Source organism: Sceloporus undulatus, chromosome 1, assembly GCF_019175285.1.
Source record: "Sceloporus undulatus isolate JIND9_A2432 ecotype Alabama chromosome 1, SceUnd_v1.1, whole genome shotgun sequence".
Taxonomy (NCBI): Eukaryota; Metazoa; Chordata; class Lepidosauria; order Squamata; family Phrynosomatidae; genus Sceloporus; species Sceloporus undulatus.
This window is the reverse complement of record NC_056522.1, coordinates 264713464-264725502: the sequence shown is the minus strand read 5'-3', so window position 1 is coordinate 264725502 and position 12039 is coordinate 264713464. Positions and strand designations below refer to the sequence as shown.

The 12039-nt window shown below is 49.7% G+C and overlaps 1 protein-coding gene across 1 annotated transcript in view; it reads right to left on the bottom strand.

Annotated features, from left to right (window-relative positions):
- Positions 1–12039, bottom strand: part of TSPAN4 (tetraspanin 4) — a 940765-nt gene that overhangs the window by 690338 nt on the left and 238388 nt on the right. The gene's annotated exons all lie outside the window — the stretch shown is intronic.

Genomic DNA, 12039 nt, shown 5'->3' with positions numbered 1-12039 from the left:
TATTGTAACTTTGTTTTGACTTGCAGGTTCAGTCTGAGGTCATAGAACGCATTAGTTATTTTCAATGGAAAAAGTGTTTCGGGTTACGAAATTTTCGGGTTACGAAAGGAATTTCGGAACGAATTAATTTCGTAACCCGAGGCACCAGTGTACTCTATTTCTGGAAAGTGACCATAAGTAAAACCATAAGAGAGATGGGTTTTCCAACCAAGACAAGTGTGAACATTTGACAACATTGGTGTCTATCACCATTCAGATTCTTACCTCAGCTTAGCATTAAACAATACCTGGTTCAGAATGCCATTATATAGGCAGAATGTGACTTTTCCATGATATAACAGGCTACCAATAAATTTCCAGCCATAATTAAAAATGATGGAAAGGTCTACACAGCATGGGATCAGAAGCCCTTTCACACTGGGCAATTACAGTGTATTGAGTCCACTTTAATTGCCATGGTTACATCCTGTGGAATTCTGGGGCTTGTAGTTTAGAGAAGAGGGCTGTATTCAGAATTCTCAGCCAGGGAACTTATTTGGTGAAACTACAAGCCCCAGAATTCCACAGGATGCAGTCACAGCAATTAAAGTGGAATCACAGATAAATGCACAGATATAAGATGAGTGATATCTTGTTTGACATCACTACATGTGAACAGGAGTCCTAGTAGACCAAAAGCTGAACATGAGTTAACAGTGTGATGTGGCGGCTAAAAAGCCAATGCAGTTCCAGGCTTCATCAATGGTATAGACTGAGGGAAGTAATAGTACCACTCTGTTCTGCTTTGGTCAGGCCTCAGCTGGAAAATTGTGTCCAGTTTTGGGCATCACAATTCAAGAGGGATACTGGCAACCTGGAGTACGTCCAGAGAAGAGCCACCAAAATGGTGAAGGGTCTGGAAACCATGCCTTTATGAGGAACGACTTAGGGAGCTGGGGATGTTTAGCCTGGAGAAGAGAAGGTTAAGGGGTGATATGATAGCCCTGTTTAAATACTTGAAGGGATGTCATATTGAGAAGGGAGCTAGCTTATTTTCTGCTGCTCCGGAGACTAGGACCCGGAACAATGGATGCAAGCTGCAGGAAAAGAGATTTCACCTCAACATCAGGAGGAACTTCCTGACAGTAAAGGCTGTCAGGCAGTGGAACACTCTTCCTCGGATTGTAGTGGAGTCTCCTCCATTGGAGGTCTTTAAACAGAGTCCATTTAAAGTCCCTTTGAATCTCAACAGGGACCCCTCTTTTGCAATCCAATATGTCTCCATTCCAGTGAGGTCACAGGCCTCTTTGATTGCAAAAGAGGGGTCCCTGTTGAGGTGCAAATGGACTTTAAATTTCCTGGACTTTGAAAATCCCCCTATTGCATGACCAGAAGGAGGAGGAGCCTGCCTGCAAAATATATCTTCTCCATCATAACATCTTTACTAAGGATTGAAATAACATGCAGGCATCTGACTAACATCTCCAATGGTTTTTTCCTTTCCTGTTTGGTTTGTAACATCTTGCCTGATGAAGAAGCCCATGGAGCTTCAAAAGCTTGCAACAAGTATATTGTGCATTTCTGTTGGCCAATGATGGATTTTTGTTTGTATTTGTTAAATGGCTAACACAGCTACCCCTGAATGTTTGGAGGTTAGCATGTTTCCCATCCTTGCTTTGTTTAGGACAATCTGTATGACTAACCCAAGTAACCCTTAGAAGTATAATGTCTGAAAAGACCATTCTAAATATCTTGATACTCTTGACTTTCAGCATCCACCCACACCAGAGTCTTTAAAAAAACCAGCTTGGAAAGTGCTTTTGTTTCTCTGAAAGGAAGCTGTACCAAGAGACCAGCTTCCTCTCTCAAAAGTAAGTGCAGCTATTTAGAGTACATACAACACTCACTTGAACAGATGTGGAGTGTCACATGCATCCCTGTGCGATTACACATTTACATGCTTGTGAAAGAGGGAAACAATCAGAAATAATTGAGTTGCTTTAATCATTAAAAAAAATATTTTAAAGCAATACGTTCATCATCATACTGCTTCAACACAGCCAGTCTCATCTAATTTTGGGAAGCGAAGCAGGGTCAGGCCAGGCTAGTACTTGGATGGAAGACCACAAAGGGAACTCTAGCTGAGGCTGTGAAAGAGCCCTGTTTGAAACTGCAGAACTGCTGCTGATCAGAGTTGACAACACTGGGCTGGAGGGACCAAGGGTTGGACTCAATAATATAAGGCAGTTACGCTGCACTAAGAATGGAGCTGCATGACTGATTATCATTTATTTTTTATAGTGCCATCAATGTACATGTCACTTTATAAGTAAAACAACAACAAAAACAAACCAGCCTGCTAAAAAGCATGCAGTCTGAAAATGCATACACACAAACAGGCTTGGCAGCAAAGGTTCATCAAAAAGGCAATAAAAGAAGAGGTGTAAGATCTGGTTCTCCATTTGAAAATGGAAAAAACAAAAACAAAACCCAACCCTCAGTGTGAAGCTTGCAACCTCCAAAACAGTGCAATAGTGAGACCCGCAGATTTCTATACTGTCAGGGCTGAAGATATATTTAGGTGCAAGATCAGGCAAATAGGACCCAAACTAGGCAGCTTTACCTTTGAAGTGATGGTGCTGGGGGTGTACTACAATCATCACAGTGATACTTTATAAAGAAATATATCTAATGTGACAGAAGATCACATTGTGCATTTGAGATAGCTTACCAGGGTTCATGTGACAGGAAGAAACACCCAGCAGTTGTAGCACAAAGTCTTGTCTCTTCTGCACAGAATAGCATTGCGGCTAAATAAACTGCAGCAGACCCATGATTTTGTCAGAAGATGGCGTGGGGGCAATGGCTGTTGTAAAGAGGCATTCATAATTTCATTTACTCACTCAGCTAGTCCTCCTCTGGCCCATTTAGTTAGTCAGGATGGGCAAGGGTCTAGGACACGTGGAGGGTTTCACCACTCCAAGGATTCTGTCTACATCCTTAGGCTGCACAAATTAAAACTGAATTGTAAGCTTCATTCATTTTTATAGTAGAAATTTGGATGGAATGGGAGACATGTCAATTCTGTACTTGCCAATCTACTAGCAGACCCAGGTCTACCTTTTGCCCACACTTGTTTGTTCTAGGTTTACCTTCTCCATTGCTAATTTTGGTATTTTCCAAACCAGATAAAAATACATGCAAAAAATGTCCATGGGTCAATAATGTAATAATACTTTTATTAGATACTAACAATGGGAAAGCAATGTGCCATCCAACCATACTGCGCTACTTGTAGTGGTTAGTATGTTTTCTTATGAATAAGGCTTCCCCACCTCTCCCTTAGGCAAACAAAAAAGATGCTGTAGATGTATCTTACATAATTCAGCAGCCCCAAGGCTACTTTCAGATGAGTGCAATGTAAGTGCAATTACTATTGTGTTGCATTGTAATCAATGGCATGTATTTCTCTGTAAACATGATTAGAATTGGGCTTTGACACTGCCATGGCTCCACACTATGGAAATATGGGATTTGTAGTTTTGCTATGTTTAGATTTCTCAGAGAGCCCTGCTGCCACAACAAACTACCAATCCCAGGATTCCATAGCATGGAGCCATGGCAGTTAAAGCAGTGTCAAACTGTTATTTCTGCTGTGCAACTTCAGCCAAAGAAAACACTATGGAGCCTCCTTTCACTTTTTCCTAGGGACAACATAAAGCGGTATGAAAGTCTACTGAGTTGGTTTGATGCGAGCCAATGGACTCACCTCTCACAGCCAACAGACCTTTACAGTATTGCTGCTCACTGGCTTGCATTTTGAATAGATTGTCCACACTGTTCAAAGCCATCTTCAGCCAAGTGCAGTAACAAAGTTTCACTTCCTTTTACTAAGACATAGAGAAAAGAATTTGGGGGTGTCATCAGCGTACGGATAACCCCGCGCCATGCTCCGATATCTCTCCCAGCGTTCATGTAAATGGTGAATAGCATGGGGGAAACAGAATGGCTCCGAGGGACCCCGGTTTTTAAGGGGGCCCGCTCCGCTGGGAGCACACGTCCCCCATCTGCAGCACCATCTGGGAACAAGCACACTCCGGAGAGGAGGAACGGAACCACTGAAGCGCAGTGCCCCCAATCCCCACCTCAGCCATGCGTCCCAGAAGGATTACAATGGTCTATGGTATCGAAAGCCGCTGAGATGTCCAAGAGCACCAACAGGGACAAACGCTTCCCCCGGTCGATGCCCAGACGAGAGCATCGACCAAAGGCGACCATGGCCGTCTCAACCCCGTGACCCGCCCGAAGCCAGTTTGAAATGGGTCCAATAATCCGTGTTCAATCCAAACCAGCCTGAAGCTGGATCGCAACCCTCTCAGCGGATCACCTGCCCCAAGAATGGTAGCAGTGAAACAGGCCGATAAATTATTTACCAGGGGGTCAAGGGAGGGCTTCTTTAGGTCGGTCTTTACGATGGCCAATTTAAGAAATCCGATGGAAATCGACCTTCCCTGAGAGAGGTGTTAATTATCCGGCGTACAATGTCTTTTAACCATCCGGTCCCCTGGGCCCTAACCACGAGGGGCAGGGATCAAGAGAGCAAGGTCGTTTTCCCGAACACTTCCGAGATCGTGTGTCCCACATCATCGGTACTCACCACTCAAACTGATCCATTGTAACACAGTCCACGGAGCTCTGGACAACGCTACCCTAGGTTTCTGCAATTAACGTAAGCGTTCAGACCTTCGCTTTATGCGAGAAGTTTTATCCACAAAAAAGTCATTCAAAAGGGTCCACAGCAGGCCTTAGACGGTTCAAGGATTCGGTTCAGGCAGGAGGGAGCTGAGTTGAGCTTCCCTACCACCCTGAACAACTCTGCCGGACCGTGACTCAGGCGGACGCAATACGAGCACCATATAACGATTCTTTGTTGCTCGTAGTGCCGCTCATAGTCATCAACACCGGTCTAGGAGAGTCTTGTCGTCTAAGCGAAGGTCTGTTTCCCGCAACGGCACTCTAGGACGCGAGAACCGAGTCCTCCCCGACGCCTTTCCGTATACCAGGATTACGATTGGAAGCGGGCCTGAGAGGACCTTGGAGCGATTCTGTGTATAGATCCCCCAAGAACCGGTAATTACAGATACCGTTAAGGCATCAACAAGTCGCCGGCATTGCCAACCGGCAAGCCCCTATAAGGCTTCTTGGAAACTCGTCAGGTTCCATCAGCCTCGAGGGTGGACCTCCAACTGGTCCACCACCCCGGGGGGGATCTGGGTAGAGGCCTTGATTTTCACCTCTACCAGGAAATGATCCGTCCATGGCAAAGGTGTAAATATTAGCTATTTCCACCCACGGATTTTCCTCGCATCCACAGAAGACCAAAATCAAGTGAATTACACGCGCAAATGCCCGTAGACCCTTTATCAGCTTGGGACAGGGCCCTGGCAGCCTGGTATCCATGAATTCCCGAGCCGCACCGGGTGAACGTAAAGCTGGCCGTGAGGAGATGTTACGTCGCCCATGACATAACCCTGGGCGCGCCAACATATTTCATCAACCACTGTGTCAGCTCGTTAAGGGAGTCCGCTAAGGCAACACGGGTGGCCGAGACACAAGCAGAATCCCAGACGGTCCTAGCCTTTAGTGTCCAGGTCATACACTCAATGGTAGGTCTGTCGGATGTGTTCCTGGTGAGGGACGAAGTGTTCCTAGTACCAAGGCCACACCGCCCCCCCCCCCCGCCCACCTAACCTGAACCTCGCTGGGCCTTCCACCGAGTACCAGCAGGCAGGGCCGCATGAGCCCACACAGCATCCCATTCAGGCCCCAGCCAGGGGTCTCCGGTAATGCAAGCCAGGTCAACACTTCGGTCCCTCCAGGAGGTCCTGGAGATGTGGGCCTTTTTATTACGACCTGCTTGCACAGGAGCAGCACAGACGGGTTTGTGGCACGGGTTGGAGAGACCCTCAGGTCCTTCAGGCTGGGAGGGGGACGGAAAGGCGGATAGTACGAAGCATCTAGCCGGCCTTCCCCTGGAAACGGCAGTCACGTCTCCACCGCCATACCGCCCCCTGCCCCACACTACCACCTCAAATCGAGCCCGCCCTCGCCCGATGTATCCATTGCCACGCTCCCCCCGCATCCCTAATCTCCCCCACCCCCCTAATGGCAATTGATGAGCAGAGGGCAAGCCACGTTAGGCAGCCTCATGCCCTCCCTGGGCCCAACCACCTTCCCACACCCAACCAGAAGCCTGCGCACTGCGCGGAGCGCAGCGGCGATGTTTCACCAATTCCCAAGGGCGGATTCACCCCCCGGCGGTGCGCAGAAGCGGACCTGGTCCGAAACCACCGGGAGAAACCACCGGCAAAAGGTGTGCATCCGACGACAGACGGCGGGGCAGCAACAGCGTCGGATCGGAGGCAGAGGGGGCGTGTCGGGAGTGTCCGGCGGGGCCGCTTTTAATCCCAGCCTCGCTCCTGGCGGGCTCCTCCCAGACTTCCACCCAGATGGTCCCTTAAAGGGCCGCGCATCCCAACTGGCCGCCAACGCCAAGGCAGACTTGTCCCGGTCACAGAGGGGATATTTCCCCAAGTCCAAGGCGGCTCCCCCGGCGTTGCGGGCAGAAGCGCACCTCCGAAACCCCGAGGAGAACCGCCCGGCAAAAGGGGTGCAGTCCGACGACGCGGCGGCAGCGACAGCGTCCGGAGCGGAGGGCAGAGGGGGCGGGTCGGGAGGGTCCGGCCGGGGCCGGCTTTTAATCCCCGCCTCTCTCTCACTGGCGGGAGCCTCCTCCCAGAACTTCCCCTCCCCCCAGATGGTCCCATAAGGGCCTGCGCTCCCCAACTGGCCGCCAAACGCCAGCCAGAATGTCCCGGTCACGGAGGGGAGGTTTTTCCCCAAGTCCCAGGGCGGCTCCCCCGGGGCGGTGCGCAGGAAAGCATCACCTCCGAAACAACCGGGAGAACGCCCGGCAAAGGGGTGCAGTCCGACGACGACCGGCAGCAACAGCGTCCGGATCGAGGCAAGGGGGCGTGTCGGGGGGTCCCCGGCGGGCCGGCTTTATAGTATAATCCCCGCCTCTCTCACGGCGTGGCTCCTCCCAGCTCCCCCAGATGGTCTTAAAGGGCCTGCGCTCCCCAACTGCCGCCAAACGCCAAGGCACAGACTTCCCCGTCACAGAGTGGATGTTTCCCCAAGTCCAAGGGCGGCTGCCCCGGGGCGGTGCGCAGAACGGCACCTCCGAAACCACCGGGAGAAACCGCCCGGCAAAAGGGGTGAAGTCCGACGACGACCGGCAGCAACAGCGTCCGGAGCGGAGGCAGAGGGGCGTGTCGGGAGGGTCCGGCGGGCCGGCTTTTATCCCCTGCCTCTCTCACTTGGCGGGGCTCCTCCCAGACTTCCCCCCAGATTGTCCTTAAAGGGCCTTTGCGCTCCCCAACGGGCCGCCAAACGCAAGGCCCGACTTCCCCGTCACGAGGGATTTCCTCCCCAAGTCCAAGGCGGCTCCCCCGGGGCGGTGCGCAGAGCGCACACCGGCCGACTTTCCGAAAACCACCGGAGAAACCGCCCGCAAAAGGGTTGCAGTCCGACGAAGAACGGCGGCAGCAACAGCGTCCGGAGCGGAGGCAGAGGGGGCGTGTCGTGAGGGTCCGGCGGGCCGGCTTGTATCCCCTGCCGCTCTCACTGGCGGGCCCTCCAGACCGTTTTTCCCCCCAGAATGGTCCTTAAAGGGCCTGCGCTCCCCAACTGGCCGCCAAACGCCAAGCCAGAATGTCCCGGTCACAAGAGGGGGATAGTTCGCCCAAGTCCAGGCGGCTCCCCCGGGGCGGTCGCAGAAGCGCACCTCCGAAACCACCGGAAAACCGCCCGGCAAAAGTGGTGAAGTCCGACGACGACGGCGGCAGCAACAGCGTCCGGAGCGGAGGCAGAGGGGGCGGTCGGAGGGTCACGGCGGGGCCGGCTTTTATTCCCCGCCTCTCTCACTGGCGGGGCCTCTCCCAGACGTCCGCCCCAGATGGTCCCTTAAAGGGCCGCGCTCCCCAACTGGCCCGCAAAACGCAAGGCCAACTGTCCCGGTCACAGAGGGGATGTTCCCCAACCAAGGCGGCTCCCCCCGGGGCGGTGCGCAAAGCGCACCTCCAAACCAACCGGGAAGAACCGCCAGGCAAAAGGGGTGCAGTCCGACACGACGCGGCAGCAACAGCGCCGGAGCGGAGGTCAGAGGGGGCGTGTTCCGGGAGGGTCGCGGGCCGCGGCTTTTATCCCCGCCTCTCTCACTGGGCGGGGCTCCTCCCAGACTTCCCCCCCCAATGGTCCTAAAGGCCTGCGCTCCCCCAACTGGCCGCCAAACGCCAATGCCAGACTGTCCCGGTCACCAGAGGGGGATGTTTTTCCGTCCTCCCCAAGTCCAAGGGCGGCTCCCCCCGGGGCGTGCGCAGAAGCGCACCTCCGAAACCACCGGGAGGAAACCGCCGGCAAAAGGGTGCGTACGACGACGACGGCGGCAAGCAACAGCCGTCCGGAGCGGAGCGAGGGGGCGTGTCGGGAGGGTCCGGCGGGCCCTTTTATCTGATCTAAGGATCCAGCAAAATAGTGGTTACAATCTCATTTCTCTGACAGAGAATTCAAAGGTGCAGAATATCAGCCAGTTTGAACTTCTTTGGAGAGTGGGTTGCTTTTGATATCATGAGCATAGAGTTTCAACAGAAGGCATGGCTTAAAACACTCAAAACAAGGATGTTGTTCTCACATCAGCATTAGCTAGAGAAACAGTCAGAACTCCATGCAAAGGAATGCTTGTAGCATCTTTGAGACTGGGGTCCAGAACACACTGCAGAAAAATCCAGTGTGAGACCGCTTTAAACTGCCCTGGCCAATGCTAGGGAGTCGTGGGAACATAGTTTTCTGAGAGAGGAGCTCTGGTGCCACAATAACAACCATTCCCAGAATCCCTAGCACTGAGCCAGGCACTTAAAGCAGTCTCAAACTGAATTATGTCTGCAGCGTGTTTTGGACCAGTCTCTTTATATGCAAAGTGAATTGAACTGACATACTCAGCCCAATCCTATCTGTGTTTACTGAAAAGTTTTCCCCGCACAAGTTTCCATGGGTCTTTTCCCAAAGTGAGTGAGTGTCTAAGAAGGAAACCTCTGGCCCGCCAGATGTCTTGGACTTCAGCTCCCAGAAGCCCCAGTCATTACAGAACACCCATGGGAAGGGATGGCAAGGAGTTAATCCACAACATATGGAGAAAACAGTTCTTATATCTGTTGTTGGATTCACCTCTCTAGGAGGAAATCCCACTGAATTAAAGGAAGGTGAAGTCGGAGGCTTTCATGTCAGCATCCATATTTTTTTGGGTGTTTTTTGGGCATGTGGGGCCATGTTTTAGAAGAGTTTATTTCTGATGTTTCAACTGCATCGTGGCTGTCTGTGAAGATGCCAGCCACCGATGCAGAGAACGTCAGGAATAAACTCTTCTAGAATATGGCCACATAGCTCGAAAAAACCCACAAAAAATCAAAGGAATGTGTTCTGTTATGTGGCCTTCAAGTCAACTCCGGGCAATAATCTCACGGCCAGATGTCATCAGAGAGGCTTGTCATTGTGTTCCTCGGAGTGCTGAGAGTGTGTGGCAAGCCTTAGGTCACCCACCAGGGGGGTTTCCATAGCCGAGCTCTGGCCGCCAACATTCCAACCACTACACACCAGTGATTCACAAACTTTGGTGCTCCAGGTGTTTTGGACTTCCAACTCCCAGACACCCCAGCTAGCTTGGCAACAGTCCAGGATTCTGAAAGCTGACATCCAAAACACCTAGAGGAACCAAAAGTTTGGAATCATTGCACTACACACCTTTTAAACTTACACAATGCTGACACATTGTAAACTGCTTAGGGAAGGCTTAAGTCAGGGGTAGGCAAACCTGCGGCCCGCGGGCCGGAAGCGGCCCGACGAGGCCTTGGGACCGGCCCCAGCCCGGTTCCTGCCGCCGATTTGCCGACCGAGGGCCTTTGGCCTCTCGTGCGCAGGGGCAAGGGGGGCAATGTCTATAGACGCCTCAGAAACATACATTTATATTAACATTTTTTAAAAAAAAATCAGCAAAATTTTTGTGTGTCCTCCACTTTTGTAAAAAAAGTGTCCTACATTTGTCCCGTTTATTATTTTATTTAAATTTTTTAAAAATTATTTAATTGTTTATTTTTTGGCTTGCGGCCCCCAGTTGTCTGAAGGACAGCAACCTGGCCCCCGGCTCAAAAAGGTTTGCCTACCCCTGGCTTAAGTGGCACTGACAAGCAGTACAGTAGAAATGTACTTGCTATTGCTACACCATGCATCCCAAGGAAGCATATTCACTGTTGAAACAGCTCCTATGGTCAGGAAGTTACTCCTCACCCTTGATGCTGGAATCTCTTTCTCTGTACTCGTCACCTCCACATTTGGGAGGTTAGGGGCACATGACCCCCTGGAATGTGGAAAACCCACAAATAACAAAAGCCACTATGTTTTACCTGAGGGGGAACACCTCTCTAGGAATCTCAAGATCCTCCAGGGCCAGGGTCAACATCTGCCAGACATTGACCATAGAATTGCACTGGAGGACTTACAAATGACTAGAGAGCATTCTCTCTAACAAATTTTAGGTCCTTCAGGCAACTTTTGGTTAAAATGTTTTTTAACTAAAATTTTATTAATACATTTTAAAACAAAACATGACAAGAAAAACAATACAATCAAATCAATAATAAATCACGGCAATAACCCAGGTGAGGCCCTGAAAGTTATAGATAAAATATGTATTCTGGGATCCTGAAAGACATCTTTCCATAAACATTTAGCTAACATTGGGGGCATGCCTAGAGACTAAACCTTGCTGGAATGCCATTCAATAAATGGGTGCCAGATATTATGAAAGGCCAAATCCAAGAGCGGAAGCCCCTCGCTCTGTGCTTATTCCTGCCATTTCCTCCAACGACCAAAAGTCCACCATCCTGCAATATTCAGCTTCCCAGTTTCCCAGGTCTTGGCTATATTCTCTCAATCCTGGCAACAGCCAGAAGCAAACTAACAGGTTCTTATGCTGCGTGCAGGGCTTCATTTCCATTCATAAAAATGGAGACATGGGGCAGAGTGGGGATTAAGGGTATACTTTGTTTAGTGATCCAGTTTGACTGGGGTGAGTAGTACCATTGATGGCCCAACTTGATAGGATCTCTTTAACCGGCAATGGGACCATAGTTTTAAATGGGCAAATATATTTTCCCAGGTCTTACTATCAATGAAAGGGAACGTTCTGCTCCCATCCTGCCTTGATGAAGCGTTGCAGTTCTCAAATGGTTAAAATTTGGGTTAAAGTTGACCATAGAGTTGCGCTGGAGGACCTAGATATTCCTAGAGGTGAACATATTCATAAAATCCATGAAGGATCAAATCCTCAAAAGTCAATGCTGCAAGTGTGTTAAAGTTAAGATAGCAACTATAAAGATGTTATTGGTCTTTATCGTAAATATGACATACTGTACAGTGACATCAGTTGACAAGATATGAAGATAAGATATAACATATAAACATTTAGTGACAATTGATCATGAAATTAATAGAAAGTACTTTTAGTAATAAAATCGAGACTCAAATTTTGAAGAAATAGTGGAAGTTAAAAAAAAAGAAAATGTATAGTTTTTGTTAAATTATTAGTTAATCTAGATATAAGGAAACTGTTATAGACGACTGCCAAAATAAAGCTGCTTTGGGTCTCTTGGAGGTATGCTATTAAATGATGCCTGGGTCCTAAGAGTCTGGAGGTTGCCACCAAAGCCACACTCCATTCCTAAGTGCTGGAGTGCAACTTGGTGCAGCTTCCGGATTCTTCAGGATGGCATGCATCATTAAACAGCACTCTCCAAAGAGACCGAAGCAGCCTTATTTTGGCCGTCGTAACAGCCTTAGACTTTTTTTGCTAAGGTAAAACCTTTTGGCTAGAAAAGTGAATTTACTGTAAGCATATTAAATAGCAACAGCTGAACAGAGAAAGGTCTTACAATCGGATCCTGTACT